Raw genomic sequence first — 24,408 nt, 5'->3', positions numbered from 1 at the left:
TAGCAGCCTTGGGATTCGTGCAGGGCATTCTATTTTGCTATTCATTATTCAGAGCTTTTGTTTTAGGGTTTTACGTTTCCTACTTTGATGCTACTATTCACGTAATTCAATTTTACGTTTTCTACTTCTAATTACAATTTCGTTCTTGCTTCTTCTTCTACTCTCATTTACGTTTCTGTTTCATTTACATTTCTGTTCATTTACGTTTCTGTTCATTTACGTTTCTACTTCATGTTTCAATTGCGTTTTCTGTTTGAATTCATGGAAGGCTAGATTTTCTGGTGTTGTTTCCTTTTGAGGACGAAGCCCAACTCTCTTTGAGGTTTCGCTTGTAATGTGGTTTCCTGGCAGTTTTCCCTTCACCAGTTATCCCAAATTCGTGAATATTAATCAGTGCACGCTTCGTGTTCGATTAATTGCCTCTGAGCCTAACTTGCGTTCATGCTTAATGGACGAAGGGCTAACTGGTGTATGTGGTGCCTAATCACGTATTGAAAACCCTAAGTTGATTTTCGCTTAGTAAATTGAAATAGGGTTGGATTAAGTGGTTGACTGTTAGGGACAAATTCTCCATAACCCAGGATAAGAGAATGGCTTCTGAATCAGAGGAAACAACCCGTTTTTAATATTAGTAGTTTCGTATTCCAGTTTACTTGTTCTGCTCTTTAATCACAAAACAAACAAACCCCCCCAATCATCACTGTTACTGCAAGTATATTATGAACATTTGGTTTGTCACTGCTCGTTGGGAAACGACCTAGGATCACTTCCTAGTTATTGCATTTTCATGTTTAGTTGATTCGGGTACGGCCTCGATCAAAGATGCTCAAGTGTACATGATCTTGTCTAGCCTAGAAGTAGAGACAAAGGTTTCTATGTGTGACCTCCCTGTTGTTAGAGAGTTTCCAGAAGTGTTTCCTGAAGATATATCCGGTCTGCCACCTGAGAGAGAGTTTTCCATAGACTTAGTACCTGGTGCTGGACCCATATCCATAGCTCCTTATAGGATGTCTCCTATAGAGTTAGCTGAGCTTAAGAAACAGTTAGAGGAGTTGTTGGATAAGCAGTTTGTTAGGCCTAGTGTATCTCCGTGGGGAGCCCCAGTGTTGCTAGTGAAGAAGAAAGATGGAACCATGAGGTTGTGTGTGGATTACCGCCAATTGAATAAGGTAATGATTAAGAATAAGTACCATTTGCCTAGAATAGATGACCTTATGGACCAGCTGGTAGGAGCGTGTGTGTTTAGTAAGATAGACCTTAGGCCAGGTTACCATCAGATTAGGGTGAAGTCTGAAGATATACCAAAGACTTCTTTTAGGACCCGTTACGGTCACTATGAGTATCTAGTCATGCCCTTTGGTGTGACTAATGCTCCAGGAGTGTTTATGGACTACATGAATAGAGTTTTTCACCCTTACCTTGATAGTTTTGTGGTAGTATTCATAGATGATATTTTGGTATACTCCAAGACTAGAGAGGAACATGAAGAACATTTGAGGATTGTGTTGCATACCCTTAAGGACCGACAACTCTATGCTAAGCTGTCCAAGTGTGAGTTTTGGTTAGAGAAAGTTAGTTTCTTGGGGCATGTGATATCTCAAGGGGGTATAGCTGTGGATCCCTCTAAGATAGAAGTTGTTCTTAAGTGGGAGAGTCCTAAGTCTATTTTTGAGATTAAGAGTTTTCTAGGTTTAGCAGGATATTACCGGAGATTCATAGAAGGTTTCTCCAAGTTGGCTCTACCTTTGACTAAACTTACTCGTAAGGGTCAAGCTTTTGTGTGGGATACCCAGTGTGAGCATAGTTTCCAGACCCTTAAGGAAAGATTAACGACCGCTCCAGTGCTAGTTTTGCCTAACCCGAGAGAACCATTTGAGGTGTATTGTGATGCATCAAAGATGGGTTTAGGCAGAGTGTTGATGCAAAATGGCCAAGTGGTGGCCTATGCTTCTAGACAGCTTAAGACTCATGAGAGGAATTATCCCACCCATGATCTAGAGTTGGCTGCTGTGTTTTTTACCCTTAAGATGTGGAGGCATTATCTGTTTGGCTCTAAGTTCGAGGTGTTTAGTGATCATAAGAGCCTTAAGTACTTGTTTAGTCAAAAGGAGCTGAACATGAGACAAAGGAGATGGTTAGAGTTTCTTAAGGATTATGATTTTGAGCTTAGCTACCATCTCGGTAAAGCCAATGTAGTGGCTGATGCCTTGAGTAGGAAATCTCTACATATGTCTGCCTTGATGGTTAGAGAGATGGATCTTCTGGAACAGTTTAGAGACCTTAGTCTTGCATGTGAGGTTACTCCTAATAGTGTAAGATTAGGAACTTTGAGGATCACTAGTGAGTTACTAGGTGATATCAAGAAAGGTCAGAAGATTGATCCTTTTCTAAGGACTCGGTTAGAGGCTATAGAGTCAGGAAGGGACAATAGTTTCAAGGTTGGATCAGATGGAGTTTTGAGACTTCAAGATAGGATTTGTGTTCCCAATGTGCCTGAACTTAGGAAGATGATCTTAGAGGAAGGACATAGGAGTAATTTGAGCATCCATCCTGGTGCTACCAAGATGTATCAGGATTTAAAGACGATGATTTGGTGGCCCAACATGAAGAGAGAGGTTAGTAAGTTTGTGTATGCATGCCTAGTCTGTCAAAAGGCTAAGATAGAACATCAGAGACCTTCAGGGAAGTTACAACCTTTAGAGATACCCCAGTGGAAGTGGGACAATATTTCCATGGATTTTGTGGTAGGACTACCTAAAACCCCTAGAGGTTTAGATTCTATCTGGGTTATTGTTGACAGATTGACTAAGTCTGCTCACTTCATTCCCATTAATATCAGATTTTCCTTAGAGAAGTTGACCACCTTGTATATAAGTGAGGTTGTCAGGTTACATGGTGTGCCATCTAGCATAGTATCTGATAGAGATCCTAGATTTACCTCTAGATTTTTGGGAGAGCTTGTACAGAGCGTTGGGAACCAAGCTTAGACTGAGTTCAGCCTACCATCCTCAGACTGATTGCCAAACTGAATGGACCATTCAGTCATTGGAGGACCTTTTGAGGGTATGTGTCTTAGAGCAGAAGGGAAGTTGGGAGAGTTTTCTTCCATTGATAGAGTTCACTTATAATAACTGTTTTCACTCTACCATTGGAATGACTTCCTATGAAGCTTTGTATGGTAGAAGGTGTAGGACACCCCTATGTTGGTTAGAGCCCGGAGAAGGCCTCACCTTAGGACCAGAAGTGGTACAGCAAACCACTGAGAAAGTTAAGTTAACTCAGGAAAGGATGAGAACTGTTCAGAGTAGCCAGAAAAGTTATCATGATAAGAGGAGGAAAGATCTGGAATTCAAGGTTGGTGATCATGTATTCTTGAGAGTCACTCCGTGGACTGGGGTTGGTCGAGCATTGAAATCTCGAAAACTCACACCTCGCTTAATTGGTCCTTTCCAAATTCTTAAGAGAGTTGGCCCTATGGCATACCAAATTGCATTACCCCTGTCTCTTTCTAATCTTCACAATGTCTTTCATATGTCTCAACTCCATAAGTATATCTGTGATCCATCCCATGTGATTGAATTGGATGATGTACAAGTGAAGGAGAATTTGACATATGAAACATTGCCTTTGAGGATCGAGGATAGGCGAACAAAACACCTAAGAGGGAAAGAGATTCCGTTGGTCAAGGTGATCTAGGGAGGTGCATCAAGAGAAGATGCCACTTGGGAATTAGAAAGTCAGATGCGAGAAGCTCACCCATCCTTGTTTGAGTAAGGTAAATTTCAGGGACGAAATTTTTGAAAGGGTGGGAGAGTTGTAACACCCTGATATATATCTATATATTATTAGTAATTATGTTTGATGTTTGATTATATTCGTTGTGTTATTTTTTATCCGTAATTATTTTCAAGGAGGTTAATTTAATTAATAGAGAGGTGTGGGTAGATAAGGATCTAGCTTCTCAAAGAAGCCTCTTGAGAAAACTTCTCAAAGAAGCCACGAGGAAGCTTCTTGAGAAAGCCTCTTAATGAAGCTTCTTGAGGAAGCTACATGAAGCTGCCTCGGTAAAAATGCTTCTGAGCCTCCGTTAACCGTTGGATCTTCTCGAAATTTGGTCTTCAGCTTCACAAGACATTTGTACACGATCTGACCATGGGGATCTTTGAGAAGATGTCTGGAGTGTGCGTGAAGCTTCCGTTCCCGAGAGCATTTCTCATTTAAGCATTTCAGCCTTTGCTTTCGTGTAGCTTAGGAAAAATGTCATTTCTTCTCCTTTATTTCTTCCAAAGTCATTTATAACATCCTAAGCACTTTCTCCATCACCCACAGCCACCATTAGCCACCACAAACCGCCATTGTTCTCCGTTGAGACCCACACCGAGAGGAACCCTTCAACCGAAGCGAAATCTTTCAACTTGGCTTGCGATTTCGGTAGAGAACGAAACCCTAATCTGACCTTTCATTTTCCTTCGAGGTAACCATGGTTCTATGCTTGTTACTTGTTAGTTTCAGCTTGTCTTTTCATCTTTTATGACTTTGGAACTGCCATTGCATGTTTTACGTTTCCTCTTAAATACCCTAGAGCAAAGAGACTTTGTAAAAGTTATCCTTTCATGAAATGCATGTTATTTTCGTAACCTACACTGAATCTTGGTCACATTGGCGTGGTCGGAACTTCCAAATGATATCCCTTTGTAAAACCCAAAATGCTCTCAGCGCTCTTATGTAGTGACGCGGGTGTTTGACCCAGAGCATTGTTATTAGCTTTGTTTTCTGAAATCCATATTAAGTCTCCTTCGTTTTGGCATGGTAGAGGCTTGCGTGGAACCGACGAGCAAGGACGAAGAAGAAATCTCCAAGTGACACGACGAGGAACCCGCGGGTAGCTCACAATAGGTGAGGGGAGTTTATTATAAAATTTACCGTTTTAACACCATAGTTAGGGTTAGGGAACCTAGCTATGATGATATCTGCCTGTCCCTGTTGCATGCTGATTTTTCTTTCAAGAAAATTATGTTTTAACTAATGGGATGCGATAAAAATTGTTATTCATATGCATGCTGGTTTTTCAGGAGAACCTATGTTTTGACAAATGGGATGCGATATATATATATATATATATATATATATATATATGTATGTATGTATGTATGTATGTATGTATGTATGTATGTATGTATGTATTGTGATGAATGATATTGTTGTGTTTGTTTGATTTGTTGATGTCGCTATTGTGGATTTTTAATAGATATGTGATGATAATGATAATTACGATGATATTGATTTGAGATGACGCTGTTAATAAAGACCATGTGAACATGATTGTTATTATTGATGACTATGTGAATATGAAATGTGGTTGTTGTTGTTGTTGATAACGTCATTGAGACGAAATGATATTTATGTTGAGAATGACATGGAAATGGAATATTGATTGATGTTGGAAATGCATTGGCATGTGCATGTTGTGTATGTTCGTGGGGGACACTGTGCACTGACCTTCCAGGGTCTTTGGCACTAGCTTTTGGCCATGTTCATACATTGGATGTTGTGTATGTTCATGGGGGGCACTGTGCACTGACCTTCCAGGGTCATTGGCACTAGCTTTTGGCCACGATCATACGTCATATGGAGTGTATGTCATGGGGGGTAGAGTGCACTGACCTTGTCGGATGGCCCAGACGTGGGTAACTAGTGTGGTTAGAGTAACTGTGGCCATGTGTACTTTGTACTATGGGGCTTGTCACTTGGTAGGGAATACCTTTGGGCTCCCAGGCTGATCACCTATGGGACGGGGGCTGTTACGTGCACACCCGGGTGGTCTCGACAAACTCAGCACAGCTCCCTAAGTGAGAGTGTCGTGTGGACACGCTTAGGCTATTTCCTGAGATTTGGTTATTGTTGGTACGTACCACATTGCATCTGAGTATTTGAGTCAGGTGCATGCATCATTCTGTGTAGTCTTGATTGGGTCCATGGATGAATGATGAGTAATTGTTGGATGTGGATGATGAATATTTGTTGGATATGAGTGTGGAATAATGAATGTTGTGTATGCTCATCATGTTTGCCTATGTTCCTTGCTAATTGTGATTATTTGGAATTGGTATTGGTTCTTTTTATAATGAACTCACCCTTGCAATTTTGTATCGTGTGGTTGACACCTGTGATGATCACGAACATTGTTCGTGGGAGCAGAATGACAACAACAGGGTGCAGGAAGTGAAATTCTGGTGAGGAGCCGCCGAGCCGAAGTGATGACGTTGGCATTATTTTGGGAGAGAGTTGTGTTTTGTAATCAACTCCTTCATAGTTGGTTTTCAAGTTCTTTTTTGTTGGGTTAAAGATCTAAAACTTGGATTTTAATTATACTTATGAACAGATTTAATTTTCGTTATGCGTATGACGTGTACCGAGTTACTATTCTATATAATTATGTATATTCACTTAAGTAATGGTGTGTTGTTGGATGAATGTATGTGGGACGAAATTACTTCTATTTCCATAAGCAAAATTAAGGGAGTTCTTTTTATTAAAAATGCGGAGACACCCTATATGATAATCGCACACATTTTGAAGACAAAAATGTCTTCAATCATTGCATGCCTTCAAAGGCGACAATGTCCTCACACATTTTGAAGACGACAATGTCTTCAGTCATTGCATGCCTTCAAAAGGCGATAATGACCCTCATTTACATTTTGAAGATGACAATGTCTTCAATCATTGCATGCATTCAAAGGCGACAATGTCCTCATCTACATTTCGAAGACAACAATGCCTTCTGTCGTTGCATGCCTTCAAAAGGAGACAATGTCTTCATTTACATTTCGAAGATGACATTGTCTTCAGTCATTGCATGCCTTCAAAGATGACAATGTCCTCATCTACATTTCAAAAACGACAATGTCTTCAGTCATTGCATGCCTTCAAAAGGCGACAATGTCTTCATTTGCATTTTGAAGACGACAATGTCTTCACCTCAAAAACTTTAATATCTTTTTCCAATGTGCTTCGTAGGACTTGACATCCTTTGTTTGCACGCTTTAAAAAAATAGAAGAGTGAAAATGAAATTGAAATTGTCTTAAACGAGAAAAGAAGGAATTTCAATGCCTTCATGCCTTCACGGCTCTTACTGCTTGGATTTGCGCTAGTGGCCGGTAGGGTAAAGATTCAGCTCGAACGAAATTAGTTTCTTATCTTTACTTCCCTTTTATCTCCAATAAAAGATAAGTAAAGAGGGACAACTGTCATACCCTAATTTCGTCCGGGGACCATTGTTTATCGGCATGCGACCTTCGTTTGACGACCTCAAAATGTTTAACATCCATCGCAGTGGAATCCGTAAAGTTCTGAGATGTTTCAGGGAGAATTCGGCCAAAAACACAAAAATGGGAGTGTATTTAGCAAAGTGGGGTGTGTGTAATTAAATTGTTACACTCTAATTTTATCCGGGGACCATTGATGATCACTTCGGAAGGCTTAACATTCATCACGGTGGAATTCGTAAAGTTCTGGGACGTTTCGGAAAGAAAACAACCAAAAACACAAAAGCGGGGGTGAACTTATCAAACATAGGGGGTGCGCTCAGGAACCTTCATCCAGAACATTCTAGAAAGGGGGGTGAACTTATCAATTACGGGGTGCATTTAGGAATCTTCCTCAAGAAGCCTCTGAGCGACAACCACCTCCATTTTGTTAAAAAAATGGCATCCGGGGCTTCTATAATGCTTTCGTAAAATTTCTGAAAACCTTGGGTTAGCATATTTCACTTAATATTGGTGAAAGGGAAGAGAAAAAAGAGGAAAATCAAGTCTAAAACGCTCCCATAAGGCTTTCGTAACTTTTCCGTAAAGTACGAAAAATGGGGTGAACTTAGTAATTGGGGTGTGCTCAGAAATCTTTCTCAAGAAGCCTTCGGGCGGCAAGCACCTCCCTTTTTCCATATAAATAGGGGAGGGGGCTTGTTTCAAAAATGTTCATGAACCCTAGGCTATATGCATTTCAGCTGTTTTGGGTGAAAAAACGTGTTTCCGGGAAGAAAATCCAAGCCGAGGTGCTGCCGTAACGCTTCCGAGACGTTCCCGTGAGCAAATGCGTGAAGATTTTCCGCCGTTCTTCGTTCGTTCCACGGTCTTCAACCGGTAAGTGTTTGAATCTGAGACTTTCAATTCATTTCTTGTTTTGTTTGCTTTCATCTTCATCTCATTCACTTTCGATTTTCTTTTCTTCCGCTTTTAACGACCTTTTTACCGTTTATTTAAGTCGTTATCTCGCCTAATAAATGATAAAATGAATTTCAACCGATCATTTGTGTTGTAATCTCGTTTAATCACTGTTAAAATATAATCCAGCCGATCGTTCACGCTGTAACCTCAGTTAAATAAAAAAAGGCAAAATAATAATAAAATAATCAAAATATCTTGAAATAATAATAATAAAATAATCAAAATATCTTTGAATAAAATAATCAAAAAAATCAATCGGACATTTTTCTTTGGAAGTTTCCTTGAATGAATTGACTAATAACCAAAGTGAAACTAAGGCTAAAATCAACTCACAAATCAAGCTTTCTCCACAAAAGTCACTTAAAACCGTTTTAAGGTCCAACGCCTTAAATGCTCCTCTTTGCTTTTATCGATTAACATGGACCATTCAAAAGCATAAAATCAATTCATAACTTTACTACTTTTGCAAGAACTATGTAAGTCTGATTTCCTCATCGCAATTGAGGGTACGTAGGAGCAAAAGCCTCACTTTTGTCGACCACCCCAAGAGATCGTTAATGGTCCAATGCCTTAACGTTTCTCCCCTTTCAAAAACCAAGAGATCGTTAATGGTCCAACGCCTTAATGTTTCTCTGCTTTCAAAAACCAAGAGATTGTTAATGGTCCAACGCCTTAACGTTTCTTTCCTTTCAAAACCAAGAGATCGTTAATGGTCCAACGCCTTAATGTTTCTCTCTTTTCCAAAAACCAAAAGATCGTTTAAATGGTCCAATGCCTTAAACGAATTTTGTTCGGTTAAAATATATCTTGCGAAAAAAAGATAAAAACAACTTAACCAACGTTTAGTTCTGAAAGAACTACGTAGGTCTAATTTCCTCATCGCAATTGAGGAATACGTAGGAGTGAGGGAAACACCCTTGTCGACCACAAAAAGATAAAAAAAAATACAAAAAGGTCCATAAAAAGCTAAAAACCATAAAAAAGGGAAAAATACATCATTTTGAAGTCATATTTGCACACTTGATTGAAGGCTGCCGTCCCTTGTGACGGACGCATGGGGTGCTAATACCTTCCCCGTGCGTAAAAACAACTCTCGAACCTTTCACGATTAAATTTCTTAGACCACATGTTCTGGTTTTTCTAGCGTTTTCCTCGAATAAACGTTGGTGGCGACTCCGTGCGCCTTCCTCCCTTGGAAGACACACCTGTGAGCCCCGCGTCGCCCTCCCGCCGAAGGGTAGGTTACGACAGTAATTGACCGATGCTATATTCTCACATGGGATAATCAAATTTGATCTATCTATTGCTCCAAGATCCCTGGGCACGTAATGCAAGCGGTTAAGGTTATTACCAGCTAAGGATTGGCGATGTGCTTAGTGGGATGCCTAACTAGCAGCATGGTGACATCAATTAATGTAACGCCCTGAAATTTCTCTAATTGTAAATTGATGTTTAAATGTATTTCTCATGTTATTTGATTATGTGATTGACTTGGATGATTTGAGGTATTGTGTGAATTAGCCATGTGTGATTTACTTGATGTGGATGTTGAGTTATGTGGAGTTTTATTGACTTAAGTCGAAATTATGAGATTTCAAGTTTTACCTAAATCTATTCTGATAAACTTGTGATCCTAGATTCGTTAACCGTTGGATCACCTTCAAAATTGGACTGTAGGTTTACAACCCATATCTTCATATTCGGACCGTTGGGATTTGAGGGTTAACAATTCCAACTTGAGAGGGAATTACGCGAGAAGCACGCTAAGCATAATTCCAACTTGAGAGGGAATTACGCTCAGCGCAAATTGTCGCCCTCAGTGCAAATAGTTGTGCTTAGAGCCAAAAATGGAATCTCACTTAGCGAGAAGCAAGAACTATAGATTATAAATACATTCCTCAGCGTAAAAAACACGACTTTCATACCTCCCTCTCTCAAAACTCTGCCAAACCATCCTAGAAACTCCTCCTCCACCACCCACGACCACTAGTGGCCACCACAAAAATTGGAGCAGAATCTGCCTCAAGGATTCGGTGGAGAACAAGCCCTCAATCTTTTCTTTCATAGTTTCTCTGATTTAATCTTGACTTCTATGTCTTTCTCCTAGTTAGTTTGAGCTTCTCTTATTGTCTCTTGTGTTTTGGGCACCGTAATAGGATGTTTTTACACTTCTTTTGAAAAACCCTTGAAAATGAAACGTTGTAAAAACTATCTTTTTATAAAATTGATGTTGTTTTCGTGACCTTCGTTGAACCCCGGTCATATTGGCGTGGTCGGAATTTCAAAATGATGTCTCCTTGTTGTAGAACCCAAAACACCCCTTGGCACATTTTGTTTTGACAGGGGCAATTGACCCAGAATGTTATTATTAACCTTTCTTTTGAAATCTATACTAAATTCCCTTCGATTTGGTATATAAAACATTGTGTTTGGACTAATGAATGTGAATGAGAGAGATCTCTGAGCGATGCAGAGAGGAGTTGACGGAGAGCTCACGATAGGTGAAGGGAGTTTATTATAATTTTATGGCTTTGATACCATAATTGGAAACCTAATTATGGGACCATATGTTTGTCCCTGTGTATGCTGGTTTTCAAGAAAAATAATGTTTTCGACTAATGGGATGTGTGTACGTCTGTTATTGATAAATGATATTATTGTTATTATTAGACTTGTGTTGTTTGAAGACCTGGGGAATGTGAATCTCTAGCATGAACTATATATGTATGTATGTACGGAATGTGATTTACTGATGATACTATTATTGATCATATTAATTGATATTAGGTGACATTGATGTTTATGATAATGTTGATAGAGAATGATTTTGTTATTGAAAATGATATTGATAATAATTGATACAAGACGATGTTGGTGTTTATGATAATATTAATATGAGATAATCATGTTATTGATGATTATGTTGATATGACATGATGTTGTTGTTGTTGATAGTGTCATTAAGATGAGATGATGTTGATGTTGATAATGATATTGAGATGAAATGTTGTTGATGTTGAAAATATCATTGTGATGATGTATGCTATGTATGTACATGGGGGATGCAATGACCATGATGGATATCCCAGGTGGGGGAAATAGAGCGGTTAAAGAGCTTTAAGCATTTCTGGAGGGGGATGACTTAGAATCTTTAATTATCCATGGTTAGTGCATTGATGGTGCCCATGTTTCATACTTCGTATTGCATGAAAATAGTATAAAATTTGTCAGCAAGTACTTGTAGTTTCTCATGAGAGGGAATACTTGTACTTGGGGGGATGTCACTCAATTTGGAACTTCTTTTGAGACTCAGGCTGATCATCATGGGGGGGCGGAGTTGTTTGTGCACGACAGGGTGACCTCGACACTTGTTGCCTAGTTTTCCTAAGTGAGAGTGTTGTGTGGACACACTTAGACTATTTCCCGACGAATGGTACCATATTGCATTTGAGAGTTGAGATTAGGTGCATACATCACACTAAGCATGATTGATTGGAATTGTGGAAGGCTGATGACTACTTGTTGAGTGTATGTTGGACTAATGGATGCTTGTGTATGATTATGGTATTTGTTAATATTTTCTTACTAATCATGGTCATTTGTTTTTTGTGTTGATTTCTTTTATAATAAACTCACACTTGCAATTTTTGTACAATGTGATTGGTACCTATGATGATCGCGAACCTTCATTTGTGGGAGCAGATGGACAACAGTAAAGTGCATGACGCGAGATTCTTTTATGAAGCCGCCAAGGTGACGTGATGACATTGGGATTATTTTGGGAGAGAGCTGTGTTTATTTAATCAACTCCTTTGTAGCTAGTTCTATAATTCTTTTTGAATTGAGGATGTAAATCACAAATTTAATTATATGTATGAACTAATTTACTTTCCATTATGTGAATGATGTGTACCGAGTTAATATATATATATATATATATATATATATATATATATATATATATATATCCATTTAATTAATTGTGCGTTGTTTGGTGAATGTATATCACGAAAAATTTACTCTCATTTTTCAGAAGCAAATTAACAGAGTTTTCTTTTAAAAAATTGAAATTTACGCGGTTTAGAGTAGTGATATTGTAGTGATGAAGCGGGTCATTACAATCGACATCTGAGATGTTTCAAGCATGGAAACAGCCGACCAAGAGATACTTTAAGGCAAAAACTAACTGAGGGGGTACAAGATACTATAGAGGATATTAGGGAGTTGGCCGATAGCCAAGAAGCCGTAGTCAAACTGAGGGCTGTGAGGAACTATAATTCCCATGTTGTCCCTACGGAATTCAAGGAAGGTGACTTAGTGTTGAAAAAAGCCCAGCCAAATCAAATCTTGAACAAACTATTTCTTAAGTGGGTCAAACCTTATAGTATTACCCAAGTCATTGGAAGAGGAACATACAAACTTAGTACATTAATAGGTTATATATTTCCAAGTACATGGAATGCTTCCATCCTTCAATTCTACTATAGTTGATAATTGTCGTGTAGGTGCATTTTTTCCTTTTCATTTTTTCATATTTCTTGTTCTATTTTCCTTTCAATAAAGTGGTGATCGGAACAAGTAAGGGTGCCAACCACATTGGTATGCTTACTTGAGCCGCGGATGGAATGATAGGTGCCAATCTTGTTGGGATGTTTGCTTCCGTCTAATCTCTCACTGCACATAAAATCACACTCAATCGATTGGTCTCTGTTAATATTATTTGGTATGCTTTTAGCTAATATTATTTGTTGATGTTTTGAATTACCAAGTATTACAATTCAATTAAAGTATGCTCGACATTCGAATATATCATGTTCACTATTACAAAACACACATGGTCAAATTCAAGACGATTCAACACAACAAAAAAATGACCGTGGTATAAATACACATGGTCGAATTTGACATGACATAAAAACCAACCATGGTATAAACACACATGGTCGGATACGACACATCTTAAAACAAATTAAAACCGACCATCTCAGTGCAATTTCTTGTTCTTATTTTTGTGATCTCGACCATCTGTTAATTATTCAAAATTGTGATTCTAACTTAGCAACATTATGTTCTTTATTTTAGCCCCTTGATAGACGAATGATTCATAAAAGTACAAGTATTTAACTTATAAAAATTTGTGTTCATAAGTCGATATCAATATGCTCAACTTGCAAACTTTTTAGCTTTTTTAACAAAATATTTAATGTTTATAACTCGATATCGACATGATTTATTGGCAACTTGGTATTCATATAATCATTTTGTAACTTTTGAAACTTAGAATATTTTAATATTTGCAATTGAATATCTATATGATCAAATTGAAATAGACAAACTGAATGAGGGAACAAAGTGTTTTTAAGGCCAACACTTCCTAAACTAATGGAACTCAACAAAAAAATAAAGTTGATTTTTTTCGTCTCTGTTGGCTGCCTCCACAGTATCCCCATTTACTACTTCTCTGAATGGGCCGACCATATCAAAGTTCATATTTCCTACTAAGACCTTAACTTGCTCCATAGTAGCGCTAAATCCAACAACAAATTGCTCACCTGATTCAATATTTGTCGTAACATGTTCGCCTTTCAACCTATCAATTTTGTCCGTGGTCAATGTAACCTGAGTTTCCAAAGTAGTTACCTTCTCTTGAAGCTCAATTTTATCCTTTTTCTATAGTTTCTAGACTGGTGAACACTTCATTTTCCTTCTCCACCCAAAATCCTTTGTCCTATTAACCTTAGCTTGATCAAAGGCGACTCGGACAACCTTCACATTGGCAACACCCTTCCTTAGTTTTTCAGCCTTAGCAGCTAGATGATCCCTTTCTTTTAGAAATTCCTTTATCTCTTTCATTAATTCCCTTCCTCGATCTTCCACTTCACATAAAATCACAATTGGTTGATTGGCCTCCACATGCACCTCTTTTACAATGCTGATGGAGCTATGTTTTTCCAACATAGGGTGGGCAACTTCTGGCAAGTTATGAGTATAACTATGCACAGAGTGGGGAAAAGCAATGTCTCAAAAGGACACAACTTCATTTATAGGATTAGCAAACTCTTGAGGATTCCAGTTCTCCCCTATTGCCTCAAGCAGAAACTGACCACCTAACTTCGTTGAAGCCATAGGATAACCATTTAATTCTTCAGAATTAACCTGAATGTAATCTTATTGCTCCACCTAGGTCTGAGCTCTTTTTCAAGTTTTAAGGGCATCCTCAACCACATTAGCATTTCCTTGAGGGGTAGTTGGAGTGGCTGACCTACTAACAACATTCACTGCAACAATAACAATTTCCTGTTCCTTCTTTTCCTTTTTGGCCAAAAGTCATGCCATCTCACGCTTTGTGGGAGCCATCACCTTTTTTGTTTTTCTCTCTGCAAAACAAATTAACATGCATTAGAATCGATCAACATTTTCAATAAATTCAACAAACTACAGTTACATGCAGTTATACCAATATAATCCTTTAGATCCACCCAATAATATTCACAGTTTTATTCATCAATAACAAATATATCACATCCCATTAGTTTAAAACACAATTTCTCCTTGAAAACCAACATGCAACAAGGACAAACATACAACCCCATAATTGGGTTGCCAGACCCCAACTATGGTATCAAAAGCTAAAAACAAGCCATAAACTCCCCTCACCTATCTATATCCTGTCGTTAGCTCCTTGTAGCGTTGTTTTGAGATCTCTTAGGTTCACGTCTGTTGGTACAAATGTAGAGCTCTATATACCAAATCGAAGACAATTCGGTATAGATTTCAAAGACAGGGTCAATTTTAACATTTGGGATCAAATACCCGTTCAATTTAAAAAGGGGCTAAAATGGTGTTTTTGGAGTCCACATCAAAGAGACATCATTTTGAAATTCCGATCATGCTAATGTGATCGAGGTTCAACAAAGGTCACAAAAATGAAATCAATTTTATGAAAAGAAAATTTTTATAACGTCTCATTTTCAAGGGTTTTTAAAAGGAAACATAAGAACATCCAATAATGATGACCAAATCATAAGAGATACAATGGTAGGCTAGAAGAAGGCATAGAAATCACAGTTACCTCGACGAAACCGCAAAGGGAGGGTCAAGGACTCTGGCCTATACTAGGAGAGAGGTCTGCTCTGATACCATTTGTAATGCCCCTAATTGTCGACTTCTTGGTAGCTTTCACACTATGACACTTCACTCAACTCCTCATTGGTCATAACACTCCAATGGTCATAACCCTCTACAAGTAACAAATAACAGAACAAGGACAAAACACGAACCTGGACAAATTACAAAGAGAAGAAAAAAAAATAGGATAGGATAGAACCTGTATCAAGAGCCGAAGCTCTGATACCAGATGATGTGAACCTGACTAGGAGCGGATCGCTTGATACCGGCTATGGAGATTTAGATGACGCCACTTCCAAAGAGGGAAGATAAGTCAGGGTAGACGCCACTTCCAGTGAAGAAAGATAAGTCAGGATAGACGCCACTTCCGGTGAAGGAAGATAAGTCAGGGTAGACGCCACAAGGATTACCTTGATAAGTCTGATAATTGGTTCAACAAGGAACCTAGAGAGAAACTCTCACCCAATTTTATGAAAAATGCCAAAAGTTTCTTTATTGAAAACAAAAACAAATACTTATAGTATATCTGAACAAAAAGATAAAAATAGACATGGGCCTTCCAAACAGTTTGGGCCAAAATTACAATAAATAAAAAATTATAACTGAAAACTTATTTAACTTGGACCTTCAAGTTAGTTTGGGCCTTCAGCAACAATTAGTAGTCTTGGTAGTGTCTCTGCCTCTTGGCCTTCATCCTTCTCCACTCGGGGGCTTTGTCCTTCTCCACTTAGGCCTTCGTCCTTCTCCACTTGGGCCTTTAGCCTGTATTTGGCCAGTTTCAGGATTCTCATCATTAATTAGTAGTCTTGGTAGTGCCTCTGCCTCTGGGCCTTCATCCTTCTCCACTCAGGGGCTTTGTCCTTTTCCACTTGGGCCTTCGTCCTTCTCCACTTGGGCCTTTAGCCTGTATTTGGCCAGTTTCAGGTTCCCACAAACCAACATGAGACTTTTCAACGTGCTTTGTCCTCACTCACATGCTTTCTAGGAAACTTCTTAGAAGGTTATTAATCCCATAATTACTCCAAGTCAAGCACGCATAATTGTGGAGTTCTTACCAAAAAGTATATGCATCTTGTTTGTATAAGTAGTACCAATTAATTCCTTTAAGTCATCCTCAACTATACAATCGCGTACCTGTACAGCCTCTAGATCCCTCTCATTCTTATGTGACTCGTTCAAGGTCTTACACCTTTGGCCTAGTCGATCGACCATCGTCTATATCCACACTCGGTAAGTCCTAATTAAACCCTTTAGATGCAAATTGACTAAGGCCTATTTGAACGTTAAGATAGGCATTACATAGTTGGAGAGTATTGCACCATGAATATGTGCCCGGGAATCTTAGGCTAGTCGTTACATCAATTAATTGGAGAGTAATGTACCATGAATGCATACCCAAGAATCTTGGGTTAACCGTTACGCCAGTTACCCATGTCTTTTCCTAAGATACTACTACCCAATCAATACAGCTAAATATATATAAACCTAAGCTAAACCCTAGGATGGACAAATTCACACTTAGACACTTTTACACTTGAATCTGTTTGGTTAGGTCTCCTTGATCTGAGGCATGATATAGCTACAAGAACACCCCCAATTGAGGCAATCCAACTCACTACCCACCCTATGTGTACAAATCACTACCCCATCAAACAAACACCTGGACTTACACACCACTACACATACGAATAAGAGAAAGAATTATCAAAATTCTTTAGCCATGACCAGCAGTAGAAGAGAACCTCTGCCATAACTTTTTGTTTTTGAAATACATGACCATTGAAAAAAATGCTATCTCTATTGTTCCATAGGACCATGCAATGCTACACTAAACCAATCTCCACCGTGCTTGTTTTTCCTTATTCTCGAGCATAAAAACATGTTGGCTATAGTGCATGTTGATAGAAGTTGAGAAAGCAACTTTTAGATCCACCCAATAATAACATGTTTTCCATATATCCTCATCCCAATGACAATAAAACAATGTGTGCATCACAAACTCCTCTTTATTTTGACAAAACAAACACACCATTACCAACAACCACATTTCTCCTTGCCAAATTATCACCACTTAGTAGCTAATTTCTAACAAGTGTCCAAAGAAAAATACTTATCTTTGAGGGATTTTCAAGCTCCAAGTGTGAGCCAAAATATCATCCATTGTTGAGCCAAACAATCTATCACTTAAAACCACATATGATGACTTGACACTATAGCTACCGTATTGATCTTGCAACTATAGCCACGAGTCCACCTCTTCAACATGTAGCGAAACTCCCCTTAGCACCAAACAAAACCTATCATGAATCTCCTTCTCCCATAAAAACCACTCTTTATGAAAATTGAAATTCCACCTCCACATTCCTTCCACTCTACCATGTTTAAGACATTTTCCTTCTTTTGTGTAGGATTTAGAAAAAATCTAGGAAATTCATTGGCCAAAAGGTTGTTGTCCCACCCAATGATCTCTTCAAAAATTAATTGTATCACCCTTTCCCGCTTTCCACACCACCATGAAATCAAAACATTTAGAATCTGTAACACCCCAATGAATCACACCAGAAAGAGAAAGATCTGAAGGCTAAGCAGGTATGGAATTATGCAGTTGTTGATGACTTAAATGAATCAATTAGTACTTCCTATACAAACAAGATATATCTACTTTTCAGTAGCCCATCACATAAGAACTCCATAGTTAAGTGTGCTTAACTTGGAGTAATTATGGGATGGGTGACATTCTGGAAAGTTTCCCAGAAAGCGTGTGAGTGAAGACAAGCCACGCTGAAAAGTCTCGTGTTGGTTTATGGGGACAATCATTGATCCTGAAAGCAGGAAAAGCTGATTTTTGAAGTCTTGGAAAGGGCTACCTACGAAGGCTTTTGATCGGTGGAGGATTCTGACCAACGAGAAGTTAAGTGAAGTGTCACCGCGTGAAGTGTCATAGTATACGAGCTGCCGAGAAGTCGACAATCAAGGATGTTATAGAATCATTTGAAACCCCACATGTTTTGCACAAATCTCTTCACCAAATTGAAGATTTTAGTTGAATCTCCAATTAAGACTTTTCCATCCTCCATATTTTGACTAAAAAATCTCACTTCATAACCTTCCTTTCTCCCTCATGAGTTCCCATCTCCATTTTGCCTTAGTGCCCACTAACTGAGGGTTTCAAAGGCCAAATAAACTACTTGGTTGTAACAAACTCAAAACAAAGAAATCACAAATATGATAAGGAACACCGTTGAACTAAACTTGGTATTTCAAGAACATGCCAAGAATTTTTGAATAATTTTATAATTATAAATAAGTGTTGGTTATGTGGATTCAATCTGATGTTATTAGGTAACAATGAGTATGAAAAGAACAATCTTTGCGGCATTCAAATATGTTAGGAGGGGTTTGATTAATGTAATGACATGTTTCATTTAGAGAAAAAAATGAATTTAAAAAAAAAGGTGATTTTGTAAGTTTTTTTTTTTTTTAAAAAAAAAGAATAAAACATGCATCTTTTAAGCAAAAGAAAAATAAAGTTATTTTAGTATTTTTTCCTAAAACAACTTTTTTTTTCTCCTTTCTCTCCCAACATAAAGAGATTACTACAAGAGTGGGTCTCACGTGTTTTTGTTTTTTATTCTTTCCTCTCATGTTGACATCGAATGATGGAATTATTGAGACTTATTTCCTTTTTCCATCATTCTCTATCAGTCCATTAGTTTTCATGCGTAACAAACAAAGAATAGAGGAAATAAATATCTCTTGCCAATATTTCCGAGGATTTTGTATTGAAAACAAAAAAAAAATTAAATTCTTTATATTTTGTGGGGCCATTAGGCTTTGATTTTTTTCGAGTATTCTTTGATTTACTGAATAATGAAACACGTAAAACGACAAGGACAGGGGCTTTCATTTTCTTCCTAATTGTTCTTTTTGGTGGCCAATTTACGGATTATAATTCTCTTCTTGTTTGCAATTTTTCTTTGATTACCCGAGCATATTAATTAACTCCAACTTTAATTCACATTCTCATGCTCAATTGATTAGCTAAGGAACAAACTTTAGTTGTCTACTTTGGATCCTTAGCCTATTAAAGAAAGTCCCTATTTTAGAGCTCAACCAGTACAAGTGCTGATAAAAGCGAAAATAAAGACTTAAAATTAAAGGCTTACAGCTATAAACAAAGTGACAAAAAGTAAAGATAAAACATAAAGGAAATTGCCATATATCAATTTTTTTTTTATTGAAGATATGTTACTTACGTTTCAATGTACATAGACTACTAGCATAAAACTAGCCAATCCTTTTAAAGCATATAATTATTAAAAAACGGGCGTTCTCTCTCTAATCAAAGTCTTTTTTTTTTTCAGGCTAGATTAGAAATATTAAGATTTAATTTTCTTTTAATCATTTTATAATTGAAGCATGTAAATCACCAACCCTTCTTAATAAAATCTTTTCTATATACACGGTTAAAAATATTTAGATTTTTAATACTTTATCTTTCTTCTAAATCTTATGGTTTTTGTGTATTTTTCAACGTAATTTTGTAGAATTTGAATCAATAAGGGAAATTTTAATAATAAAGTCAATGGAGGAATCATATCCTAGCCAAAGTTGATTTGAAAATTAGAAAGATGCAAATTGAGATTAGTTACTTAATAATAGACATGAAAAAAAAGTCATACTTTAGATTTACTTGTTGATTTGACCAAATTTAAACTCTAGCTATAAGTAGGACAAGACAAATTTATGGATATATATATTCGCCCTATAATAATTAAGTTATAATAAAAGTGAGGTTATAAAGTTGAACTTATATATTTACACTAAAAATATAATTGAATTCTTATATTTCTTAATTTTTTAAGGGTTTTTTTTATATATTAATTGATTTAAAATGAGTTTGATTCATAATTTACTTGGGAAAGGCGTGCGGAAAGGTTTATATCCTTGTTCCCAGTTGGATTGGATAAGATTGAACCAAATTGGTATAAAAGTATATTTTTCATTTAAAAATAATTTTTCGTAAAATTAATAAACAAAATAAAAGGAGGGCTCATGAAAATAATTCAAAAGCGTGGGTATATGTAACTGATTTACTATAACATTGAGTTTCTGCACCTTAAGAGTATGTTTGGCTGTGGAAATTTAAAATTCTGAGAAATTTTAAATTTTAAGAATTTCAAATACTTCAATTGAAATTTTTTTATTTTCAAAATTTTGTGTATGGATAAAAAAAATTAAAATTATGAGGATGAAAAAAATGAATGAAAAAAAAAAGAGAAGATATAATTGATGTGCTAGTTATATGTGTTCTTCTATGCTCACACTCGATCAATATTTTAAAAGCTAAAACGGTGTTTCTTGAAGAAGATTGTAATAAGAGAATTTCAATTTCTCACCTTTTAGAAGGAAATTGAAATTCCAGATTTTTAGTTGTTCAAAATTCTGTTTTAAAATTCCAAAATTTTAAATTTTTCATAAAAAACATTCAAACAATGAATTCTAAATTACGGAAATTCAAATTCTCTGATAAATTAGTTTCTTTAGTTAAAATTTTCTATTCAAACGCACTCTAAGAGACATTTGGAAGAGTTTATTTTTATTTTTGACAGAATTTAGAACAGTTAATTAGAAGCTTATTTCAGCTAATAAAAAGAGTTCAAGACTCTTATAAAGTTTTTGAACTTAAGGTTTTATTGAAGCTTATCAAAATAAATTTTTGTTTATTGTAATAAATTTTATTATCAAATTTATGACACAAATCCTCGTAAACAAGAACTTATTAAATATAGGCTAAATGATATTTTATAGTTTATCTTATTTTTTTAATTTAATACTAGTTCAATACCCCAAAATCACACATAATTAAATCTACAGTATAGTTATAACATCACACATAATTTTTTGGCACTTGATTGGAAACTTAGAAAAGGAAAACTAAAATTAATATAAAATAAAATATTTCAGATAAAGATGTTAAAATTGATTTCAAAATCAAGCAAAACACAACACATTTTATATGACAAATTGTCTATTGACAAAATGATAAATTTAAAAAGATTGTTTGTAGCAAGATTCCAACCAGCATATCTCAAAAATTACATCATGAAGAGTTATAAACAAAAATCTACATATCCAACAACTATAATGTACTTAAGCTATAAACATATCCAAAACAAAATGAAATTAGCTAGTGGATCTGGAAACTCAAAGATAATTTGTATTCCAGCCTACAAATTTTGTTATTGAGCAAAAGTCCTCCATCCAGAGTCAATTTTTGCTGACTTTCTCCAATCATTGTATACAATCCAACATTCCGCAACATCTTCCAAAATTAGGTGGGTGAACGTTTTTTCTTCCATAAAATAATACATGCTATATTATGCATATCCTGAAATTAACATTAAGTTCATGTTAGATATGAAAGAATTTAAAAATTAGACAGATAAAGGTGTTAAAATCAGCAATTAGTGTTCAATGCTCAAACTTTATAGCATATGTTAAAATCTAATAAAAGTGCAAATTAATTTCTGAAAACCCACTTTTGAAGGGTAGCATAACAAAGATGAAATATGAACATGAAAAATTGGATTCATAATAGACTACATGGTACATCAATCAAAAACAAAGGAGTATAGAAACAATGCAATTTGATAACAGTACATGGTCCATATTCATTTTGTTTCAGTGTAATAATGTGTGTTGACAACAACCACAAACAATAGTAAAGTGTGTTTATATAAATCAAATACCCCAAAATTGAAATGGTTATCTGACGAATATATTTTCACTAATAATACCACCAAGAAATTTATGAAAATAGGATTTGTGAACGTATGCGTATGAAGAAGGTTTTGATGATGAGACAAAAGCAACACAAGTTTTATTTCAAGTCCAAATCAAGACCAAGAAAACAAAGATCAAGAAGAAAGCTAAGTCTTAGTCTATCTTTGTTAAAAGAGTTTCTTAGTGATTGCAAAGGTTTGGCATCACAACATAGTTTTTAAATTGATAATAAAAAGGTTTCAAAATATTTTTAACATTTTCTGAAAAAGACATTTTTCCACTGGTAATCGATTATCAGACATTGTAATCGATTACCAAAAGCAAAATTATTTAAAAAAAAGCTTTTTCAGAAAGTTTGAAATTTGAAATTTGAAAGTTGTAATCGATTACCACTTATCTGTAATCGTTACCTGTAACGAAACTACAAAAATTCAAATTGAAAAGTCATGACTCCTCATTACATAAATGTGTGATCAATTACCAAAGATTTGTAATTGATTACCAGTGAGAAAATTTTAAAATTGCTCTAAAAAGATTTGTAATCATATAGTCACACTTTGTGCATGTCCTTCATGCTTTACATGCCTCATGATACATAAGCACACTTAGTGGAAAATCTTGGAATTGATCTTGGATTAGTGGGCAGAACCATAACTAAAATTTACTAATCATAATTAGTGAAATTTTGGCTCTACAAATTCAATTTCAAATTCAAGTGAAATTTGAATTCAATTCAAATTTCACTCCAATTTTGTGACACTTAGGCTATAAATAGAGGTCATGTGTGTGCATTTTTTGAACTTTGATCAGTTGAAAATTAAACTTAAGATTTCAGAGCTCTTTTAGAGCACAAAATTTCGTGCTCTTCTCTTCCTCTCCCTTCATTCATCTCCTTCTTCCTCCAAGCTCTTATCTATGGCCTCCTATGGTGGTGAGCTTCTTCTAGACTCATCTTCTCCTTGAAGTGGCGTCTCCTCTCTCTCTTCGTTCTCCATTGCGCTGACATTCATCTTCCAAGAAGCAAAGGAATCCATTGATAAAGAAGATCCTAGGCCTACAAGTTCCAATGGAGCTTACATCAAATGACCTGCCTGGCATCGGCGCTCATAGATATCACGTACCCATTGCAGGCGTACGTACGGTCCACGACACTGTCCAGTCTCAGCCCTGGCAGCCTCTGTAGAGACCATCAATAAGTCCACCAGCATCTGTACCGCATCATCTACGTGCAAGGGCTGAAAGGCATGCAAGTCGCCAATCACGGGTAGATGCAGAAGAGACGAGACGTCGTCCAATGTGATCGTCACCTCTCCCATAGGGAGATGGAAACTAGACGTCTCTCGGTGCCACCGCTCAACAAACGAAGACAAAAGTCTCCGATCACCAATGTCTACCGAACACGCAATCAGAGGACTTAGTCCTGTCCTAGCAACTAGTCCCTCAATGGCAGGGACAAGCCTGCCTAAACTATGGACCTTCCTCCCGTGAGAGGACAGCTTCAACTCAGGACACTCCTGAATTGAAGTATAAAGGAACACACAATTCGTTAACATCATCTTTTAAAGGAAAACAAATTTCAATCATAAAGTATAATTAACAACTAACTAAAATTCAATATTATAAATACCTCTCCCGTCATCGACGTTGTGGAGCATCATCGGAATCATCACGATCTCCTCTGCCCATACCTCTACCAATAACGTGACCTAAGGCACGACCTAATCCTTTGGTCCTAACCATGATCTGCAAATCAGTACCGCAAATTCCATCACTAATTTCATTCACTCAAATTTCATTGGTCTAACGCAAATTTCATCGACTCAAAGTCATGCAAGTTGTCAGGATTTCATTGACTGTAGGGCTATCATTCAGTCAATTACTTATTTGCAAAGTTGTTAGGATTACATTTATGTATTTCAAAAGTTTAGTTTAAATGTGTATTTTTTTAGAAATTTTAGACAATTAAAAATCTATCAAACCCAATGTTAATATTAGTTGAAGTTAAATTTTGAAGGTGCATTTATAATACTGGATGTATTAGAGGTATGCACCATATTCACCAAGCAGAATATATGTCATTCCTCGTACAATTGGTAGTGGCTCAGTTCCTAGGGTTTCCTTTGATAGGAATAGTTCTTGGAGGATCACCAGCTATAAATGGAGGGTTTTATAGTAGAGCAAGTGAGGAATTTGTATGCAAAAAGTGAGGGTCTTACATATTTGCATTAAATCAAATTAAAACAATTGATATTCTCCAAAATGACA

General features: G+C 36.6%; 1 long non-coding RNA gene across 1 annotated transcript; it reads right to left on the bottom strand.

The window, feature by feature from the left end:
* Positions 1-21,424: 21,424 nt before the first annotated feature.
* On the bottom strand, positions 21,425-24,105 carry LOC106797184 (uncharacterized). Its single transcript, XR_001386327.3, has 2 exons — positions 23,771-24,105; positions 21,425-21,748 (listed from the first exon to the last, which is right to left on the bottom strand). It is a non-coding gene; the product is annotated as an uncharacterized lncRNA (long non-coding RNA).
* Between the last annotated feature and the right edge of the window lie 303 nt (positions 24,106-24,408).

This window comes from Glycine max, chromosome 18 (genome assembly GCF_000004515.6).
Source record: "Glycine max cultivar Williams 82 chromosome 18, Glycine_max_v4.0, whole genome shotgun sequence".
NCBI classification, from domain to species: Eukaryota; Viridiplantae; Streptophyta; class Magnoliopsida; order Fabales; family Fabaceae; genus Glycine; species Glycine max.
This window is presented reverse-complemented; position numbering and strand designations above follow the sequence as displayed.